Source organism: Priapulus caudatus, unplaced genomic scaffold, assembly GCF_000485595.1.
Source record: "Priapulus caudatus unplaced genomic scaffold, Priapulus_caudatus-5.0.1 Scaffold357, whole genome shotgun sequence".
In the NCBI taxonomy this organism is placed as follows: Eukaryota; Metazoa; Priapulida; class Priapulimorpha; order Priapulimorphida; family Priapulidae; genus Priapulus; species Priapulus caudatus.
This window is the reverse complement of record NW_014577418.1, coordinates 183593-192651: the sequence shown is the minus strand read 5'-3', so window position 1 is coordinate 192651 and position 9059 is coordinate 183593. Positions and strand designations below refer to the sequence as shown.

Genomic DNA, 9059 nt, shown 5'->3' with positions numbered 1-9059 from the left:
GGGAAACGTCACCCCTTACTTGACTAACACCGCAGAGTCGCAGCTACTATCGGGATCTTGGGATCTTTCAACCAGTTCTTGGATGGCCTCAATTCGGAGAATAAATTACACGATTCAGTGATTAACAACAAGCTGTTCAAGGCTCTGGCCCTATATTCAGGCAACCATGAACTACTTACCACGGAAATGTTTACAGCAACTGCTTCAACTTCTGTTTGGCCCTGACCTACCTTTCATCAGGGCACATTTCGCCAGAACTGAAACTTCTGGAAACGCTTTTTGGCAGGAATTTGCAAGGCACAGCCAATCGTCTCTGCCAGAAACTCTTCAGCAGTGCCAACATTCTCCATTTTCCAAATGTTCACGAATCTTTACATGGAGGTTGGTGTTTATGCCTTGAAGCCATGTGTGCAGTGTTGTGGGGTGCGAGAGGGCAAATTCTTCTCTGATATTTATTAAATTCTCGCCTCAAAGCCACTATGCCGAGTGACGATGAATGCCTGATGTTGCTTTTTGTTCATAGAGAAATTAAGCCTTGAATTTTTATGACAAACTCCGCAAGTGATTTGATTTATTTGCATCAAGACACCGTCCGCAGAATCGCCTCTGTTCACCAATCACTTTCCCAGCGTACGCCTTGATTGTGTATCTGTATAACTGAAAATCTAATTTTTAGCAAGAACATGCCCTTTGTAGAAGGAGTATGCCGCGCTTTCACTGTGGCTGTGTGAATACGCATAATTATGTAAACATATGTCTACGCAAAAAATATGTCTGTGAGCTCTTCTGTCGCGGATACAGAGATGAATGCACCTTTCCAAAACCCAATATAAACTACATAGACGGAGCAAGATCAATGCTCTTTGCTTACAAATGGAATTAAAGGTGCCGGGCGCCGGACGGGCGAGCGGAGGCGATGTCTCCAAACTGAATAGTCATTTACTTTATGTTAGCTATTCTTTCCAACTTCCAGTTATCCCGCAACTGAAACGAGTCTACCATAACAGCGGTCGGCCTGCTTGTATGTGATGTAGTGTTATACAGTTTAGCAGAGTGTTTTGCAAGTATTCCAACACAAATGAGATTTTTTAGGCGGAACTTAAAAGGGGGTGGGCGCTGGCGATGGACAATCAGCTCGCACTTTGATCCACTTGTGCACATTTACGGATTGTCTTAAAGGAGCTAAAACTAATTGATTTGAGCCTTTAAGGGGGTTTAAAAAACGTGATTTTAGGGAACTGCCACTGCTTATCACTTGGGTGAGTTTATTAGAAACATATTTCATGTCTGTGTTACGGGATGAACATCATGGAAGTCTCGCAAGGGAAGTAGTAATTTCCTATCCAAGGTGACGAAGCTGTGTATCAACTATATCTGACCTACGTTGCCCATGAAGGCCTCTCGGTTGCATGCAGTTTTTCTCAATTTCAACGGTTGTTTGTAACATAAGCGTTACAAGATAAGGTTCCAGTCAGACAATTTTTGTGAGATCATGGACCCATTGTTCATGTTTAACATAACTAATTCAAATTTCACAGTCATTCTTTCTGAATTTCCGATGCCCCAGAAGAGAAACATCTCAGTCATGAATACAAGAACTTTTGATTTTTTGGCTTATATTCGCTAGATTATCATTTCTTGGTCTGCCAAACTGTTATCAGTTGTCACACATGTATGCTACCTTGTAAAACTGGGGATGTTTCATTACGGGAAGAAAGTACTAATTTATTGTTGTCCTGAGAATTGACGATACTCATACTATCTACACAACATTTCTTTCAAGCCGTGTTATCACAAGATTTGAAGATTTTGACAATTGCCATATTTCTTTCTTCTAGCCTGAAATATGTATTTAATATTGCGGTGGAATGTCGCTGTCTGAAATGACGCCAGACCATGATCATGTCGAGAATCATTAAGGTTTAAGACATTTTCAGCTGCTAATTGCAATTTCTCGGGGGTACCCGTACATGTTGACGTGTCTTGCCCCCGGCCCCCCCCGGCCCCTCAACCGAAAGGCTGGTTACGCGCACTGATCAAACTCTTAACACATAAATGCTGGTGTCTGCAAATATGAGTTAAAATACCTGGGCTCTACAGTCATCGCACCAGAGTTGCACCATTTTTTAAGCCTTGTAGAAAGTGCCGAAAAGCCTCCCGTACATTGCGGGAGGGGGAGAACCCCCCTTCCCCACACCGCTCCCCCCGAGCTCGGTCGCTACATTCGCTACTCGCGCTTAGGTCTCGCTGCCTCGCTCTCGCCTTTCATCCCCCCACATACCACAATAGCAGTGGGGGGCGCCCCGCCGTGACCAGGGGTCGGCGGGCAGCGGGGAGGGGCAGGGGGTCCGGACCCCCCGCGCGCTGCTCATCGCTTGCAAAGAAAACGCATCTAAGGGGCGCTCTGAATTTCCAAAACAAACAACTTCTGCGGCAAGCGGTCCCCCCAGGGGATCCCCCTTTCGCCTGTGTTCAATGTTGCGGGGTGTGTAATGGGTTAGAACCCCCACTTGGTACAAATCCTGTACACGCCGCCTCAATGCATTCCTCATTTCGTGCCCCCTCTTTTTTAAATTCCTGATCCGCCCCGCCTGATGTTCGTCTCGTTTATAAGATATTACAATCATTTTGCTTTAAGATGACATAAATTTAAGAAAACACCCTCGGTCTGTAGTCTTGACTGAAAAGTGGCTGGAAGGGTTCTTGCGCAACTTATCAGATTGGTGTGCTTTGAGTGCGCCACCGTCCGCTTGTAGTCAACTGTATTCTCGTTTAGTTTTAAAAACATTTTTATACTAATATTCTAAATGGTGATTTGAACCATGAAACTTTTTATTGTAGCGTAATTTTAACCTAAAATGAACATGGAATATAACCCATAGAACCTAGAGTTAAACGATCCCTTTTAAAACACGCCTACATTTAAATTTGGTTCAATACTTTTTATTTTAATTTTTTTTTTAAGATTTTTTTTTTAAACATAAAACTGACGGCATAATTCTGCTAAGTGACGGTGGCGCCACTTGCCCAAGCGCAGTCACTTGAAAAGTTCGCTGCAAAAGCAACATTTTGGCTGCAGGCTGCCTCCAGTCCGAGATGTTTATTACCTTTATTTACAATTTAAGACGCAGATCGACCATGATTGCAATATATGTCTTTATCAACGCGGAACTTAGTTTCGCAGTCATAATATTGGATGAATTTGTCCTAAATTAATTATCGCTCCTCCCGCAGGCCGTCGGGCTGGTTAATACGCATTTAGGTGGTATAAATATAATTGCACTTTTTGTGGATTTAGCCTCGGCTGTAGACGCGTGCAGAATACTTGCCCAAGAGTGGTTGTGAAAATTTTTCCAGGGGTTGAGCCGGGCAGGCACGCATCACGCGGTGTGTCATGTTAGCGCTCCAAAAATGAAGATTCGAACATTTCAATGTTGTTTGTATGACAAACGCGTAACAGACAAGCGTTAATTTACAGATTATTTGTAGGGTATTCTATGCATATTATTTTATGAATCTTACTTCAAATCCAAAGAAAGTGTTCCCTGTTAACTTGTGGGCGAAGGGAAGTTTTGATTTCACTCTTCTGTGGTAGAAAATCTGTTTATTTTTAAAAAAAATTGTGGGTTGTCACATAATTAGGGTGGCTGGAAGTTCATGCACATTTTTCAGCTATCAAGCGATGGGAGGATCACATCTCACCTATAAACTAAAACTAGTGATTGCCATGATTCCGATTCATCTCGGTCAATAAACTTTACTTCTTCCTATTAGAGCAATTAACTTCATGACACAGAGGACGCTTGACTTGGATCTCACTAATTAAACAATATGTTAGTGGTGCGGTAAAATGTGCCGCCTCGACTGAGATTGTGTTCGCCCCCATTCTCCTTCCATACTTGTCGCCCACTTCATGTACGTCGATAAACTCCATTGTCCGCATGTCGTTTGGTCTTCGTCAGCTGCTGTGACATAAAATTCAGTGCTTAGTTCCTAAATTCCACAACAAATTTCTCAAAGCAAACTATTCTGAAATGCTTTCAAATTACTTCAAAACTATTGAAATTCAATACTCATATCTATCATAACTACACGCCCAACACATGCACATGTAATTTTACGATGTAAATTAAAAAAGTCACAGCTACCTTCATATTCGAAAAACGGGTGCAGGACTTATACGGCATGTAACAGTTCCGCTGTCCAGTGTTTCTTGGCCATTATAATATTCACCTATGATTCTGGCCTTGTTCTTGAAACGGTTTAATCGTGCCTTCTCTTGCCATGATCTCGCATCACGCTCTTTCTAGCGCCATTCGTTGTGCATTAAGTATCCTGGAAGATATTATTTTCTCAGGGGGCCCACCGCGCCATCACAATTTTTTACCCAATTCCCTATAGGGATGATGGTGCTGCGAGTTAACTCATCGACATCGATTTTACAAAAATGTTTAAATCAGAGTTTCCAATAATGAGATTGGTCTATCCAGTGAATAGATAAACACTTGAGTTGATGATTGTTAGTGTAAAGTATATAACGAAATATCTGGCAAGTTAATATCGCCGTTTGATAAGTTATCAGCAAGATACAGCTCTTACTTATTCATAATATGTAGATGGGCACGTACTATCAACTTGAATTATACCAAAAAGCATTGATAATTGTGGGAATTGTGGTTGGTATTGGTTAAAATAGTGTTTTAGATGAAATGGATCTCAATGTTTTACGTTGCATAGTACGCTGTATAATCTTCATATTTGCTACCATAACATTGCAATTACTATTGACAGATTAGCGGGATGCTTAATAAGTAGACTATGCTATTAGCCTCTATCCTATCCAAATTACCATACATATTTCAGTGCGCCCATTCGCCGGTACACAAATTCCAACCTTAACAAATTGTCAGAGCGTTGCGCGTCTTGTCCAAAACCATGTCTCTACTGCTTTTGTCATCTCGTTCTCCTTCGGTCACTTGCCTGCCCAGAATATTTTGAAAATGGAACGAATGTCGCCACCCAGAGCAGGATTTAACCTAAAGAGGGTGTCGCCTGCGCACGCGCCGTCGCGTACGTGATTCCCACTAAGTTAGACAAGAATTAATTTTGGGCTCCTTCATTGACCTGTCGCTTATCGGGCTCGCATGTGGCTCGTCGTCGCCGTCTCAACGCGCCTGCGGAGGGCGGAGTGGGTTCGCCGGCAGCGTACCTGCCCGCGCAGCCCACAGCGCCTGTGTTTCTTATATGAGGGAGTGGAAAATGATGGCGCCTATTGAGAGAGAAATCGAATGAATCATTTCTCATGCTAATTAGCGTTTTAGGCTTACGGACTGCCCAACACTTAATGGGGCACGTGAGCTAGGTGGGTCTTTCGACTATATAATTTCACGCGGTGTATTACATATACAATGGCGTATTCATGCGTATCGCAATTACATAGGTATTTTGACGTGTAGGACTGTTTCTTTGATTTCGCCACGAGGGATGAGTCTGAGGCCTAACGTCACACACTCCCAGTAATTATGGGTCAGCCTGGTCTGCTTGCTGTATTGCCATAGGATATTGGAAACTTGCTGTATTGGCTATTGGCTAAGTTTGGCCAGTATTCGATGTCCTATGCACAAAACCCTAAAGCAGGCTCCTAATATTCCAGCTTACGCGACAAGGGCCGGTGTGATACGTACCAATTTTTTCGATCTCTGCACGTTCATTATCGGCGCGATAAGACAAAGTCTACTGCACTCTCGAATTGTATACGCATCGCGATCATTCACGAACCCAGTTTTTTTCGCTTCTCGCGCGAAATCACAAAGACTCTTTCTCCAATGATGTCTCGCTGTCTTGCGTCAAGTGCGCGTTAGCTAGGTCAGCTTCGTCTGACGCATACTGCTCGTCCTATTCTCTTGTGACTTCACGGCGGATAATTCTCTCGCTCTGCCTAACACTCGCAGTCGTCAAGAAACGTTTAAGGTCACTTAGCGTACAACCTTCTCTCAATCGCTCCCGCTTCTCTCGCCTCTCTCTTCGCCGTGCAGTCTCTCTTTCGCCTCCTCTCGCGCGCTCATGGCGTATTTCTCTCTTCTCTGATTTCTCTTATGAGCTCTCGTCATATCATTAGATACAGCGTCGTTCTCTACTCGCTCTCACATAGCATACAACTTCTCTCGTGCGGTGTCTGGGCCGTCTATCACTCGAAGACTCTCGCGCTAACACGTTTACCTGCCGTGCCTCACGCCTCTACTCCTCGCGGCCTCCGTTCTCCTTCGGGTCATTCGCTCGATAGATGATTCGCTCTGCAGGTGTTCAATGCTCAACATTATACTATATAGTATATATATATATATCATTACGCTCCAATACGCTATCTACGCTCATCTCTCTCTCATTATTACGCCTCTCTCTACGCTATACTCAGATTAGTCGCTCTCTCATCTCTCGGCCTATCTTATCTCCGCCTACCTTCATCTCTGTCGAGAGCTTTCATCTCTTTTCAATATATAAGTGTCACCCTATTATACATTACGCGCCATCACGGTGGTGAAGCAGACTTTACTTTGAACCGTACGGCTTCGATACGGGATACTCTCATAGTAGTGCACCACGTCGGGCGCGGGGTTAGAGAGGCCGTCTGCCCGCCCCTGGCAATCACAGCTTGTTACTATCCCACTCGTGGTGACCAGTCAACGTCGGCATGCGTGACAATCGGTTTACTGGTTGTGCGATGAGAGCGCAGCATGGAAACCTAACTGCAGTGTGAATGCACGTGCGGACGATAACGTGACATGTAATGCCATGGGATGATGATTGAGCAGGGTTTAATTGGGGCATGGCAGACTATAACTTGCCTGTAGATGCATCGGCTAAGGCCGATCATATCGGCTACATCCTCGACTTTAATGTGCTAATTTGGACAGTAGACATGTCCAATAGATAAAGGCCATGGAGCGACATTAACTAGTCATGTGATAGCATGGGACATAAACTGCTAGTGATCGATTAATTGATGTGTGACGGGATGATAGCAGGGTGTATATGCCATTGGGATTATTAGTGCATGTCATATTGCCATGGGACATAACCGTCGCACTTGGTAATGCATGGGACATAACACGCCATGTACACTCGTGATAGTGGGAGCATAACTTGCCTGTACATGCATTGTATCAAGAAGAAGTGTGTGTTTGGTCGTGCGTGCGTATTCGTAAATTTGTTCGTTTCTACGTTAGATCGTGTCTGCGACTAGATTACTATTTATAAGCCGCATCGTCGAAATACTCATCGCTTCATATTATAGGAAGAATTCAAGCGCCTTTACATGCAGCTGGAAGTCTTAAAGTCCCGAAACATGAAATCAGGAAATCCGCATCTCACCTACAAACTGTCAGCGATGACACAGGCAGCGTTGGCCGCGGAACCATCTAATGGAGAGAACAATTCCAAACACAGAAACGACAGGAAGGTCGTGATTAATCTGGACAACCATGTTAACTCTGTAGTGGAGGATGGTGTGTGATGGCGACTTATACTCTCCCCCCTCTCTCTCGCTCTTTCTTTCTTTCTCTCTCTCTCTCTATCTATCTATCTATCTATCTATCTATCTATCTGTCTATCTATATATATAGAGAGAGAGAGCGCGCAAGAGAAATAGAGAGAGCACGCGAGAAAGGGAAAGAGAAAGAGAGGGCGCGCGAAAAAGAGAGCGAGAAAGAAAGAGAGAGCACGATAGAGATAGAGAGGGAGAGAGAGAGCGAGAGAAGGAGAGAAAGAGAGAGAAAGCGAGAGAGACAGAGAGAGTGAGAGATAGGGATAGATATAGATATATTATTTGCGGGGGCAGCGCGATACGAATCTCATAGCGTAAAGATTTGATTTATAATATGGGCATAATGTGAAACCATGCATAATGGGAATATGAAAACGATTATTGAGAATATGAAACGAACAATGGCGATATTGAGCTTTCCGGGAAGGAAGCCAGGGATTATGGGAAATCTTCAATCACGCCGATAGTAAACCGCGAAGCATATAATATCAGAGAGCCTGAATATAAAACGCGTCGAGGAAGGAATGGGAAGCGTTGTGTAGCGATGAGGAAATATGTTAAGACGAAGAACACCAAATCACTATATACAGTATAGCAGAGGCAAAGGCGTGCGTGTTGTACAGTAAATTCTTTAGAAATTTATCGCGTAATTATGTCTAAACATAAGGTGCACTTGGTCAATTCTAGAGTTAAAGGTCATATCGGCAAACATCATTATTACGGATGAGGTTCAATGTCGTTAACACAACACAACTGCATCGGGCATCGATCGTATATTTATGTAAAGGAGATATAACTCAATTCTTACTAATTATCCTGCTGTACATAAAATGCAACATCTCACATGTAAACCAGCGTTTTCCAGTTGAGTCGATACGGTTTACAGACCACTGTATGAAATGTTATAAACGATATTTTTGTCATTTTTGGCTATAGAAGTCGTTCTAATTATTTCTGGATGAGTCAATATTTATTATTGTTAGATTCCGACTGACGTCTTGTATCATTATTGACTTGTATCTAAACAATTCACTGATAGCTATGTGTATAGTTCACACATTCCTGTTAGCAGGTCATTTTGTGCGCGTACGCGCGTGTACCCTTACTTGCAATGTGCCATGTGCAAAAAACATACTATTCTTATATTGTTGTTACCGGTGTAAATAATTATTTTGCTGCTAGATTATGCTATGTTAAATAAATATTCGTTCTATTTATGTAACGTCAAATATTATTGTCTCGTACGTTATAGTTAGTGTTGTTTCAAAGCATCATTGTGTTAGAGCTATAAGCATTATACATGTGTGTTTATGATGTACATATTTATTCATGTTCATGAATTTTAAAATAATAACTACGTTTCATAATTTCACCAGTATTTCGTATAATTAGTAGTCACACAGAACACCAAGCTTTGATAATACTGATATTACAATGGCAGATGCACTCACATGCACGCGCGCACTGATGCACACACACACACACACACACACACACACACATACACACACATACG

General features: G+C 42.9%; 1 long non-coding RNA gene across 1 annotated transcript in view; it reads left to right on the top strand.

Annotated features, from left to right (window-relative positions):
- LOC106809473 overlaps positions 1 to 9059 on the top strand; it is a 19698-nt gene that overhangs the window by 9511 nt on the left and 1128 nt on the right. The gene's annotated exons all lie outside the window — the stretch shown is intronic.